The 14424-nt window shown below is 37.0% G+C and overlaps 1 protein-coding gene across 9 annotated transcripts in view; it reads right to left on the bottom strand.

The window, feature by feature from the left end:
- The window catches only part of NRIP1 (nuclear receptor interacting protein 1), a 174584-nt gene that overhangs the window by 63217 nt on the left and 96943 nt on the right, over positions 1 to 14424 (bottom strand). For 4 of the 9 annotated variants that reach the window (XR_014244620.1, XR_014244621.1, XR_014244625.1 and 1 more), the window contains exon 2: positions 12247 to 12339. The exons of the other annotated variants lie outside the window; for them this stretch is intronic. The gene's annotated coding sequence lies outside the window, so the exon portion shown is untranslated. The remainder of the gene's footprint in view (positions 1 to 12246; positions 12340 to 14424) is intronic. 9 annotated transcript variants of the gene reach the window in all.

Here is a 14424-nt window from a genome sequence, read left to right as displayed (position 1 = left end):
TTCAACAAGGAGCAAAAGGAACTCAACCTTCTCTGCCATCACCTTCCATTTCTCCACTCCCTCCCTACCACATACACTTTGCTCCTTTTCCTGTATGCTCTAGTTGTAAACTTGGGGGCCTTCCTTGTCCCCTAAAATGATCTCTTAAATATCTGTTGTAATCCTGAGTTCCTCTCTATCTCCTGCACCAAGCTGCCTCGTTCAGTCCCTCATGATCTCTTCCCTAAACTACTGCAATTGCCTCCCTGCTCATCTCTCCGGTCCCAGTTTCTCCCCAGTCTATTTCATCCTCCACCTTCCCAATTTCTCACCATGTCACTTTCTCTTTAAAATTATTGATGCCTTCAAATTAAGCTCACATAGCTTGTATAACATGCAAGGACTTTCTTGCATATCTCCTTTTCTCAATGGCCCTATTTCACATTGCTATGTGCTCCCACTTATACTGAACCACTTGCATCTCCCCTCATTTCTGCACCCATTGGAATCCCTGCCTGCAATGTCTTTTCTTACCTTATTTGCCTCACTCGCTCACCTGTGTCTCCTTTTACTATTCCAGAGTACTCTTCACATAACTTCTAATTTAACTGTTTACATGTGCATCTCTTCCACTATATCTTGACCTCCCCTGGTCAGGCATTGTGTCATATTCATTTTTTTATCCCCAACTATGTTATAACCTCTGGTATTTAGTAGAAGCCTAAGAAATATTTATTGAATGAATGAATGAGTGAATGAAAGGAGTAAATACAGGACGTACAGCTATGTAAAATATGCATACATGTAGGCAAAGACTAGAAGTAAATGTGGGAAATAGAACAGCTAATTTCTGATAACTGAATTAAAAGTATTCCTATTTTTAGTTATTTTATGAAAATATTACAGTAATAAAGATCTTTAAAATCCATAGTAAATGCCTACTATAGAAATTTCCATTGATGCATAAATGCTGATTAGCAATATTCTCATTGCTTATAGTACTGGTAACTTCTGTACGTACTAGTGTGATATAAGTAGAGATTTTTTGAGAAAACTTTTAGACCAAATAGAGTTCCTGTATACAAAATTATTGGTCCAAAGTCACAATATTCAAAGTCATTCAAGATATTAGAATCTTGGGGACTTATTTGAAATGGACAGGCAATTTCTGAAAGGTTTGCTTAAGGTTTCTGTCCTAAGTAGTAACTTTGCTAGTTCATGTATGCAGTTCTGTCCATATGCAGAATATGGAATTGCAAATGGGAATGAAATGCTCATCAATCAAACATCAAATACTAACAAAATCAGAAACTCTTTGCATTTCCAATTATGCTAGATCACTTTACATATCCCAAGCTCCCTAGCAGATAAACAACTTCTTGTGAGAAATAATAAAATATCATGCTTTCTTAGAATATATATATATAAGTAGAGAAGAATAGCAAGAATATGCGATCAGAGATAATCTCTTTTTAATCAACCATGATTAGTCATGTATCTTAACTGATACTACTTTCTGTAAGAATATCCTTTGCCCTTTATCATTAGCTGAAGTTACAGTGAAAAAAAAAAACCAATTTCCATGACTACTGATATATAAAATCATATAGGAGCAGGAACCTAAATATTTTAAATATGTTTTACTGCTTATTAGAAAAATCACATGATATTAATCAGTTCCCTCTCTGCTGGCTGAAATTCTTCCATGGTAGCCTAAAGAGCTTAGAACTATAAAAGACTATAGAGATCATCTAGAGCTTCTAACTTTTGCACATCCTGCTACATAGAAAATGGTAATATTTAAGCCAAATACTATGGGAGGGGAGTTACTACATGGTGGACCACTACAGAGAACTGCTCTTAAATCTTAGGCATCAAAATCTCAGGAGTTTATCAGGATGTCCCTGGTGGTTCAGTGATAAAGAATCCACCTTCCAATGCAGGGGACTAGGGTTCAATCTCCGGTTGGGGAACTAAGATCCCACATGCTGCGGGGCAACTAAGCCTGGGCGCCACAACTACTGAGCTCCAGCACCTCAATGAGAGAGCCCGCATGCCGCAAGCTACAGAGCCCACACGCCCTGGAGCCCGCGCGCCACAACTAGAGAGAGAAAACCGGCACGCCACAACTAGAGAGAAGCCCGCGTACCACAACAAAGAGCCCACACGCCTCAACAAAAGATCCCGCATGTGGGTGCCGCAACTAAGACCCAAGGCAGGTAAGAAAGAAAGAAAGGATGAAAGAAAGAATTCACTGAAAAAAAAAATCTCAGGAGTTTATCAAAGGAGCCATACAAATCTGGTAATGTAATTTCAACTGTTATAAAGTTTTGAATGGTTGTAGGAATACAAAACAAAACAAATGATGCTCAAATTTTAAAGAAATTATATTAAATTAATTTACTAATATATAATTAATAAATTATATAAATTTAATAATAATAAAAAATTATATAAAATTAATAAATTTTTAATTAATAAAATTAATATATATTAATAATTTTATATAATAAAATTATATAAAGTTAATAAATTAATTCCAGTCCCATAGCATTTTAAATATCACATTTCATTTCAAACTTTAAGGATCTAAGCAGGCTGCAGTCTTGGTCTAGCCCGTGGTCACTGGGATTGGAGAATATGTGTGGTTGTGCCTTCATATCAGCTAAAATCTATCTGAGCTTCACGTCTGTCCCAATCCCTGCTCATCTTCTCTTTCCTCCTCTGGTCTCTGATCAAGGGCAGGTGGACTCAGAGCCTGGATTCTCCTTCCTCAGCCCCCTCTCCGCATCCCTCCATACCCTGCAGGAAGCTGTCCCCTGCAGCAGCCATCCCGGCCTCGGGGTAGCTGGGTGTTAGGGCTTCGTGCCCTCTGTAGACTCTAACTTAACCTTGGCATGTTTGTGGGAGCCTAGAGCATCCTCCTTTTTAAAAATCTGGCCTCTGGCTGGCAAGGACGATGGCTTATTTGTCCCTCTTCATCTTTAACTTGTATATCACTATGATCTTCTTTCTTCTCTGTTTTTCCCGTTTGTGCCATTCTGAGAGTGCCTCACCATCCAAGCTATCAGATGGACTAGACAAGGGGATCTGAGCCCCATAGCCCTTCTCCCAGAGCTTTCTGGTGGCATCATCCACATCCTCTGAGGCCTGAGGGGGACGGCACGGTAGCCGGATAGGTGGCTGACTCGGATAGTTCTTCCCTTGATCTTGATTCCATTAAAATTGTCAATGGTCAAACTTGTACTCCTCTGGTCCTCATAGCGGATAAGGCAGAATCCTTTACACTTCCCTGTCTTCCTATCCTGCACGAGACTAATGCTAACAATCTCCCGGTACTGGGAGAATACACAGAGGCTATCTCCTTCAGTCAGTTCATAAGAAAGGCCTCCCAGGAAGATCCAGGCACTGTCCTTGTACTCGGAGTGCCATGATGCCTCAGCTATCACCATAGTACCGGCCTCCCATTCATTCAGCTTGTTAACCAGCTGCACCTTGGTTAGCGGGTTCATCTCCCTGGCCTGGGGCACCACACAAGAGCACCTCAATGTCTGGGCAAAGCCCACTTCTGGTGGACACAGGAGAGTGCTGCTTCTGGTGAAGACCTTCAGGGCAGGTGACCCACACCTGCCCTGCTCTCCCCACATGCCCTCAGCTGCCATTCAAGTTTCAACTTTTCATGGTACCTCATTCACCATGAAGAAGTGTGCTACTGCTCACTACTTTGAAAGCCCTAATCTAGTCCATTGTAAAAATAGATGATTAGATTGAAACAAACTCTTCCATTCTGAAAAGATGTCTGATCATAGAAGTTGTAACTTCTGTTTCATTTTTTTTCCTTATAATAAATCCATTTGAGAGTCTACAATGTGCTAGTTTCACTTTGGCTAAATTATTAAAAGTAAATTTTAAAAGTAAATATGTTACAAGGAAGAAACTTAGACTGAGCTTTACTTAATATGACTCATTGTATTAGAGTTCTCCAGAGAAATAGAACCAATAGGATGTAGGTAGGTAGGTAGATAGATAGACAGACATATACCTATGTATAAAGAGATTTATTATAAGGAATTGGCTCATGTGGTTACAGAAGCTGAGAAGTCCCAAGATCTGCAGCTGGCAAGCTGGAGACCCAGAAGAACTGATGGTGTAGATTGTGTAGTTCCATTCTGAAAGCTGAAAGGCTCAAGACCCAAGAAAAGATGATATTTTAGTTCAGGTGGAAGGCCAGAAAAGACTGATGTCCCAGCTCAAAGCAGTCAGGCAGAAGGAACTCCCTCCTACTAAGAGAGGGTTAGCCTTTTGATTCTATTCAGGCCTTCAACTGGTTGGATGAAGGCCACCCACATTAGGGTGGGCAATCTGCTTTACTCATTCTACCAATTCAAATCTTATTCTCATCCAGAAACACCCTCACAGACACATCCAAAATAACATTTGACCAAATATCTGGGCACCACGTAGTCTAGTCAAGTTGACACATGAAATTAACGATCATACCCATCAGATTTCCAGATTAAGTCCCAAAGCCACTATAGTTCTGCTTCACTTTTTCATACTTATTTTATTGATGTAGAGAGTGATCCTTTGCTCTCAAAGATGGCAGTTCCCAGGATGAATGCAACACACATTTGTGTGTACAACCTAAAATGGCAATGAATACCCAATACCTACTAACATAAGCAATGACTCCACTGAGTGACTCGTGGCATTTTGCAGAGTCTTAGTTTGATTTGATTCTCAAAATCAGCCACCCAAATTTTTGTGAAACTACTGCTACTTCTGTAACCCACAAGTCTATAAGGACTGACTTTTTTTTCCCCAAAGTTGTGCTTCACTGGGTATGTCAGTCATTTGCTAGTAGTCCCACTTGAAAGCTTCGTGAAATAGTCACTTAGCTGCAATGCTCATACTCAATCTCATCATATGTCCAACCTGTTAAATTTGAAACCCAGAAGATAATTGCACACTTGCCACCCTGCTTTTGTTACTTCATTTCTATCATTATTGCTAGCACAGATAAAAGCACTCAAAATTGGCATATAATAGAGAAGTTGAGTATTAGAAACCCCTTTATACCTCTAGCACAGAAAACACACCTCTGCAGTTGTAACTTGATCCATAATTAAATGTCATCTAAGAGGCAAGATATATGTATTTCTAGTGAATAAGTGGACTTCTTGATTTATTTTACTTATGAAAGATGGACTAATGACATATGCTTCAGTGAGATGTTATCATGGATATAGCTGATAAAATATAACCCTGTGTATTAGAGAAGGGATTTGAAAATACTTACTCAGCTCTGTCCAGGAGCTTAAATAATTTACCCCAAGTCTTTTCTATCACAAGCATCCAGGTTATTCTACACCCTTGAGACCATATGGGAATCAGGAGGTGGAAGTCAACCACTGTCAGTTATAAATCTGAAAGGCATTAGATGGAGGAACACACAAGGAAAAATATCCTCTCCAGCATCGATATTACTTGTATCATCATTAACAACAACACAAGTTACAAGTGTCTTACTGGAAAAATGATGAGAATAGAATTTGAAAAGCCTAGCTAAATAGGAATGTATAGCTATACATACGTACTCCCTCTTTATCTAAAAAGTCCACTTCACTAAAAAAAAGCTATATGAGGCACAGCAGGCCCGGTACCTAGGACCAGAATACTTTTTGAGGCCCATGAAAACGTCTTAATTCTTTAAAATCAGGAGAAAAATTAATTTCATGTCAAAGAAAATGTTTTAATGCATAATTATATCTTTAAATCAATGTAATCATAGAACATAATTTTTAATAATTGTGTTTAGGGATGATGGGGCCCATGAAGACAAAAGTGCTTAAAGCCCATAACGGTCGCAATGTGGTCCTGTTCCCCAAAGCTATGTTTACCCTACGTAGCCCTGCCTCCCTGGCCATAGCTGATTGAAACAGGGATAGATGCCTGACCTACATCAGGTCTATCAGATTCTGTCTCCTATGGGTTTGGAATTGAGATTTAAACTTAATAAGTATTTGTTAGTTTATGGGACCTGCACCTTTTGTAGCCTTTGGTACAGTCGTGTGTGTGATACAGTGATCTGTCTGCAAGAAAGAGAAAGGAAGAAGAGATGATGTGGCCTGTGGGACAGAGAGAATGAGACGGGGAGATGCTGCCTGAGTTCCTGGCGCTCCCTAGTCTCTGTAGGCCGGGGCTTGGTTGTCCAGACTTTCCTGGAATCTATGAGGTGTCCCAGTCTCCTTCCTTAAATTCTATTTTTTTGGCTAAGCTGTTTGAAATTTTTTTTGCTAATTTTAATCTAAGAGTACTGTATTAGTTTGCTAGGGCTGCTATAACAACGTACCACAAACTGGGTGGCTTAAGCAACAGAAATTTATTATCTCACAGTTCTGGGTACTACAAGTCTGAGATAATATTATCAGCAAGGTTGGTTTCTTCTGAGGGCTTTGAGGGAAAGCTATGTTCCACAATTTCTCTTTGGCTTGGAAATGTCTATCTTCTCTCTGTATCTCTTCATATTGTCTTCCCTCAGTGTGTGCCTGTGTCCAAATTTCCTCTCCTTATAACAGTCATACTGGATAAGGGCCCACCCTAATAAGCTCATTTTAATTTGATTATCTCTGTTAAGACCCTATCTCCAAATAGGTCACATTCTGAGGTATTCAAGGTTAGGACTTCAACATATGAATTGGTGGGGGACACAGTTTAACCTATAACAAGTATTAAAACAAGAGGGTAAATGTAGATTAAATTGTAGAGTGCCAATGTATTATTGTCATTGATATTTTTGATATATTTCTTCCATTTTATGGAATTTGAATTTTTAAAAGGCACTTTAACACATAGAGGAAATATCTCTGTAGAAGCAGTCTAGGGGAAAGGATAATTGCACAGGGCGGAGGTGATGGCTAGAAGACATGAAAGTGCAGACAGCATCCAAAATGGTGTGGAATGGTTTTTAGGGAATGAATCTCATTTTCATGTTAAGAGCTGCCTGTGCAAAGCCTTCATTCTAGTAACTTGAACATTATAAACCATGTTTTGTTAAATGATCCTCATATATAGACAGAGCCTTCAGAGTGTGTAACAGAAGTTCCTGAGTACATGTGTTAGCATTCCTGCGATTTCTGGACTATGGTATATAGCACAGTATATCATGTAATGTATAGTAAGAAGCTGGGAATCTAAAGATAGCATTAAATTAATGAAGTGTTGTACAGACAGGGACATTCTCATTATGTTTCATTATTTTTTTTTAAATTTTATTTATTTATTTTTGGCTGTGTTGGGTCTTCGTTGCTGCGCATGGACTTTTTCTAGTTGTGGCAAGTGGGGTCTGCTCTTCATTTGCGGTGCGCGGGCTTCTCATTGCGGTGGCTTCTCTTGTTGCAGAGCACGGGCTCTAGGTGTGCGGGCTTCAGTAGTTGTGGCTCGCGGGCTCTAGAGTGCAGGCTCAGTAGTTGTGGCGCATGGGCCCAGTTGCTCCGCGGCACGTGGGATCTTCCTGGACCAGGGCTCGAACCCATGTCCCCTTCATTGGCAGGCGGATTCTTAACCACTGCGCCACCAGGGAAGCCCTCATTATTTTTTGAAATAAGTTTTTGGATCTTAATTTTTTCTCACATTCATTTTAAGGAAGATTGACTGTAAAAATAATTGTATCAGTTGCTTCAAAACTGTTTAATACATTAGATGGAAGGGAAATAAATAAATAAATAAATAAATAAATGGCACTTTATATGTTTCCTCCTCCTTCTCCTAAACATGACTACCATAAACTTAATTTTGCCCATAATTTTCTTAGGTTTTAAATTTCCCAAATTTAAATACAGTATCCCATCATAGCAAAGAAAATGGACTCTAGAATCAGACCACCTGAGTTCAAAGCCTTCCTCTGCCTCTATAATGCAGTTGTAGGCAACCTATTTAATCTCTTTGTGTCTCAGTTTCCACCACTATAAAGTAAAAATAAAAAGAGAACCTTATTCTTAGGGGTGTTAGGAAGATTAAATTAATTGATATAGATAAAGTGCTCAGCGTAGAGAGAGTGCCATTGAAGGCTTTGCTATTATTATTGCAGAGAATGAGTCCTGGCCCTCTTTTATGAAGTTTGCCTTTTATGACAGTCCTAAGGCAAATCTCAGCTGCTGACTGCCTTTCTTAGGTAGGTTAAAAGCACAGACTAACCTTGAGGTGAGGTTGTCTGGGTTCAGATCCACCACTTACTTCCCTAGCATCACAGAGTATGTAACCTCACTTTCCCCATCTGTGAAATGGAGATAATGGTACCTACTGTACAACATTTGTTGTTATAATTGAATGAGTTAATTTATGTAATGCACTCAGTACATACCAAGTGTACACCTACCTTAGTTATCATCGCCACTACTGGCTGAATTAACCAGGTGGCAATCACTGACACTGAGCAGAGCCACCAATGACATAGCACTGACCCTGGTGAAGCTCATGGCCAGACCACTGCTAGACTCTACAGAGTTTTGTGAATTTTTGAATACTCTTTACTCTCTTGGAATTTATAGTCAGAGAAAAAGTCCTAATTTGAATAGCTTTGGCCTATGTATAAACACAATTTAGTTTTCTTTTTTGGTTTGTTTCAAACAATTTTTTAAAATATTATAAGAGCAGTGCTTGAGAAATATAAATCTTAAATTTGTCACTTTAACTGTAAGTTAAGGACAGACATAACCTCAATGTAAAATACCTATAACCCCATGCCATGCAATTAAATATTTCTGGACCACTGCTCCCAAAGAATGGGGTGGGTGGGGGGAATTATGTATGAAACATGTATTGATATTTATACAGTATTTGTAAGTACTTAAAATTTTTTGGCTTCCCTTTGGGGAAGGGAATCTAATTTTCTGATTAATTAGTATAAGACAATTCATTTCCCTAAGGTATAGAAATCAATAGAATTTACAGATATTTGATAACAATTTAATGATCACTCTCTTCAAAATGTCTGTATATGTGACACAGAGAAAACAACAATTAGATGTAAAATATGTAAAACAAAGCTCTTATTTTATTTGCATTTCAGAGCAAGAACATTGACAATGCAGTATTACTTTGCTGATATTATAGCACAAGAAAGAAATTTAGTCACACCTCTGATAAAAGAGATCATCTTGGAATTCTATACTTGTATAATTGGGGAAGTCTAATACATAGAAGTAAAAACATTTCCCACAGTGGTGCTAATTAGTGTACAGTATCCATAACCTTTAGAGCACTGAGCTTAATTCAAACAGAAATAGCAGATGGTTTTTCAGGAAAACAAGCATTTATATATTTTTTTCCCCTTTTCATATGCAGCTATTAGAGAAAGGCATGTTGGAAGTTTATTGATATCCAATTCTATTTTGTTTTCTATTCTGCATTCTATATATTTTATTCTAATAACAATGAAATTAAATTAATTTTAACTTAAGAAAGAATATTATACTCATCAAATATCATGTAGAAAACATATTTTATTTGTCTTGGCAAAAGTTCCACTCATTTGATAAGATAAAAGAATAAGCTTTTCAAATGTATACTGTATTTCAGATCATGATTTATTATTTTGTGCTTTATATTTGCTTTTGGAAGTGGACCACTTTGGGAGAATTCAGATTAGAGCAAATGGAAATACTGGCTAGAATTTGAAACAAGTGACATCTTCTGACATCAATTTGTACCATTTTCTATAAACAAACAAAGCCTGGATAAATCTACAACAATAATTGAAAGACTTGCAGGCAGAAACGCCCAGAGAGGCTCTCTCAAGGGGATGACATCATGATTTATAACAATCTTGTTAAACTTCAAATATATTCCTCCTGAGTGTAGTTTTGCACATCTGTCTTTACATCTACTCTTTGGCTTCCATTTTTATTTCTCTATTTCTATGAATATTCACTTATTCCAACCAAAACAACTGGAAATCAATTTATTAGCGACTGAATTAAACAGCCCAACCCCTAAAGTTTTCGAAAAAGACTGAAGTCAAATTTTATTGTGTAATATATGGAACCCAATATATAGCAGACCAAGGTAGGATGACCTACACTATGTGAGCGTTATTTGTATTAGCTGCTACTGCTATGCTTACCATCCAGAGAGATTCCCCATCCTCCCAATAAAACAGCTGGATTCATGTGAATCATCAATACCCTCAGGTATAAACTGTGTCAACTCTTTGCCCTAATTTTGCTAGTATATAGCCAGTATTAGAGGAGATGTTCTAATTTGATTTACTTTAACATGGTCAATTTCAAAAAAAAAAAAAAAAATCGATCAGTGATAGTTGTTCTTTACAGCCCAAACCCCAAAACTGATGATACCTCTCTGAATTGATTTAGATTTGGTCCTGCTTGAAAATGACCTGTCTAGATTCCCCCCTGCCTTGTTATTCTAAGTCTCTGCTAAAACCAACACATACGCTATGGTCTGACCATCAGGACTGCATTATAAGTGAGTTGATATCTTTCATGGTCATTTGGACAGATTCTAAAGCAGTCTTGAATTAAATAGTCTTTATTCTGTTAATGTCATGTTACACAGAAGTTCCAGTCTGTAACATAAGACCTAATGCAAATATACCAAGATCTCACTTTAGCTGGGACCACCCTCCTTGATATTATTCTTAGAATCTCACAAATAACCTCAGGAATTGGTTCATTCCTCATATCAGAATATATGAGGCCAGAATTTGGCTCATGTGATTAGACTGAAGGCAAAATTTTCACTAAACCATGAACTCTATTTGGCAGTGGAAATGACATTTTTTTCAAAATGAGTCCCATCATGAAAGCCCTTGGTCCACTCACTCCACATCAGTATAAATCCTTGCTGAATCTAGAGATTTATGTTTTCAGTTTGGCCTTCCTTTTCATTACTAGAGAGCTTTAATTTCTTTTCATTACTTAGGGTTCTCTCATTTTCTTTCCTCACTTTCAATGCTCTGCATATATTACACACCTGTATTTGTCTTTGATAATGGAAAAAAAAACTCATCACTTTCAATGCTCACTCGACATATCTTCATTATCTTGGGAATATCTTCACCAAAATATATTAAAATGTCACTAGAGAAAAATGAATGCATATAGAATATATGAATATTGCTGGGCTAGATCTGTATCTCTATCTCATTAGTCAGCATGCAGCCTCTTGGCTGAATGCCTACATTTCAAGCCCAGCAAAAAAAAAAACAACAAATAGATTTGAGAACATCAGGCACAAATAGAAAGAGTCCCTTTTCTGTGTTATTGTTCTACCAGTTATTTATCAATTTACGTCTTTTCCTTAGTCTTTTTTTTTTTTTTTTTGCTTCACAGTCAGGCAAATTCCATTTGTTCCTTTTTTCTACAAATATTTATTGTGTACCTTCTATGTGCCAGGAGCTGCTATAGACACTGGGAACAAAGAATGAATAAAACCAGTAAAGTTCCTGGTCTCATAAAGATTACATTTTAGTGGAAGATGAGAGTCAGTAAACAAATAAATACACAGATAAATAAAACAAATAAATGCATGTGCTCTGGGGACAGGGGGTATGCTATTTTATCTAGGGATACTTGAGTAGAGACTTAAAGGAAAATAAAGAAGCAGGTCACATGAGTATCTGAGAAAAGAGTGTCCCTGGCAGAAAACGGAATGTGCAATAAAATCCTTCATAATATGAACTGATCAAGACTGGCTTGGAGATGTCAACTCCCAAGTAATGAACAGGTCAGAATTACAAATTGTTTAAAATATCATATACTATTTTATTTTCTTAGATATTTTGCAAAATTCCTCCAAAGATATTGTTCATGTAACCTTTACACATAGTTTCTAAATTCTTACAAGTTGGTATTACAAAATTGATGACTCTACACTTCCTCGCTTTAAGGTTGTTTTACATCTTTGAATCAATGGTGGGTGAGGTTTTATTGTACTGTGTAGTTGTTTGGTTACTTGCTAAGAAAATTTTCTGCAAGTTTCCAGACTGTGGGTGTATAGAGAGCACAAGCAGTATAACCAGATGTCCTCTTTCTCATTTAAGAGCTTAGATTTCAAGTGACACTTGCATATTTTTCATATAGACTGCTGCATTTCATAGTAGAAAGAATGTTCTCTGCAACGAGATACTGTGATCTTTGAAAATGAATGTAAATCCCTATCCTCACAGGCAGTCTCCAAAGGCAATCAGAAAAATGCATCTAGATGTTTGAACATAAACAGTGAAAGCAAGAGGAAAAGAGTCCTTACCAAATGGAGTAGAATACCAAATGAATGGAGTGCCAGCTATTTTATTCTTGCAGACGAACAAAATGTCTCCTTTTTATTCCTTTTCTTTAGTGTCTGTAACCATCAAATGATTTAATTAATACTTGGCATTTAGACAATAAACATTACACCCCTATCTTCTTTGATCGTAAGACCAGCAGGGAGATAAGCAAAAAAGTAAATATTTCTAGAGGTTCACAAATACCTGAATTCAAACTAATAGCGAGTGCAAATGAGAGATAACACTTTCATCACTGGATTTAAGCTGCTTTTTAACCTGATAAAGTCTCAACCTCAACATTGATTTTTCTCTAAAATAAATAACTTATCTGGAGGAACAGCAGATGAATTTACATCCCGCAGAAATAATTTAGGATGCTGATTCTCTAAGGTTTGTTGTAAGACTAATAAATATTGACCAAGAACAACAAGAAAATTCCCATCCAAAATAATGTGAGCAGTTTAAAACTTTATTTTTTGTATTTTGCCTTTATTCTCAGTACTTCCTGTAAAGAGCTTAGTAATCACTCTTTGTCATTTATCTTCTCAATATTTACATGTATAAAATAGTGAAGGGAAAATAATCATTTCTAATGACTAAAACAAAGAGGGTTTAGATAAAATTTTAAGGACCTAAGTGGATTATTGGAGCAATTAGACAGATAATCCCTGCAAAAATTCACAAATGTGGTTGAGGTAAACATTGTTTTGTTAGACTTTGTGCCTATAGATTTCAGATAATCACCTTGATTTTCTCTTTACTCTTCATGAAGACACATGGGCTAAGTAATTTGTGTAACATATATTATCTATATGCTGCTTTCAGTAGCATCATCTGTTTAATCAACATTTATGGTTAGTTGACTTTTCTTAATTAAAAAAGGAAGATTAACTTAGCCATTAATTTACGATCTAAAAGTATAAGCTTCCACCTTGCCAAACAAATAACTAGCACTTGCAAATGACTGTGTGATTCCACTTGACTGATTTTTAGTGACAACATGGCGTAGTGACCTTAAGAGGGATAACATGGTACAAATGTAGTGTAAATATGTATCAGATAATGTTAAGTGAAAAAAGTAGACTACACTATTACATCTCCACTATAATTAAAACTGTTAAAAGTAAGACAAGAAATGAATGGAAACAGGGAGAAAACATAATGGGTTAGTTCATTGCCATCATCAAAAATTTGGGTTCAACTAGATTTAGATTCAACTGAAATTTAATGAATCCCTACTATGTATCAAACACTATGCCAAGTTCTTTCATTCTCCTTTAACTCATTATCTTTCATCAATCTTGTAGGAATGGTTTATTATTATCCTCATTTTACCCAAGAAAAAAATAAATTTCAAAGAAAAGACTAGATTATATAACTTTGTGAGAAACCAGAGTAAGCCAGGGTCTCTGTTGTCTTTCATGTATTTCTTACAACACATAGTGGCTTAAAAATAAATAAATATAACTTGAAAGCCTAATCAGTTCAACTATCCAGTGGTTTAAAAAATACACAATCTATGCTATATGTAATACACTAGGCCTCACTGTCGTTAGGCATGAGGCTTTCAGGAATTACGTCTTGCATTATAGAGTAGGACAGTCACAGAAGTCCACGTGGATAAAGCTGCAGTGGACTGTGGAAAGAGATCCAGAATATACCTCTGTGAAGAACCTTTATTCTGAACTCCTCTTATCTGTCTAAAGGCAGAGCCTCCCCAACGAATTCAGCTATCATAAATCCCTTTTCTAGGGGATTTTTGTGGCCATGAATAAGGTGGGAAAAGACCACTTGCACCTGCATAAACAAACATTATCACAAACTTTCTTATCTCCTGTTTTTTCCTCTAAGAACTCATTTATTTTTTCTAAAGAAACCTATCTTTTTCTGAGAAACCTTTTCTCACCCCTCCCTTTCCACTTTTAAGTTAGATATATAAGCCCTTAATCTTAGCTGTTTAATGAGCCACTTCATTTGTGCACTCCCATGTCCAAACAAATAAACTTTTTTTTTCTCTTGCTAATCTGTCTTTTTTGTCGGCTTAATTTGCAGTACCCCAGTCCCTTAATATAAGTGGGTAGAGGAAAAAGGTTTCCTCCCCAAGAGTTTGATGATGAGAATAGGGTGGTTGGAACTTATCAATCACTCTGGAGGCTGCC

This window comes from Balaenoptera borealis (genome assembly GCF_965194805.1).
Source record: "Balaenoptera borealis genome assembly, chromosome: 5".
Taxonomy (NCBI): Eukaryota; Metazoa; Chordata; class Mammalia; order Artiodactyla; family Balaenopteridae; genus Balaenoptera; species Balaenoptera borealis.
This window is presented reverse-complemented; position numbering and strand designations above follow the sequence as displayed.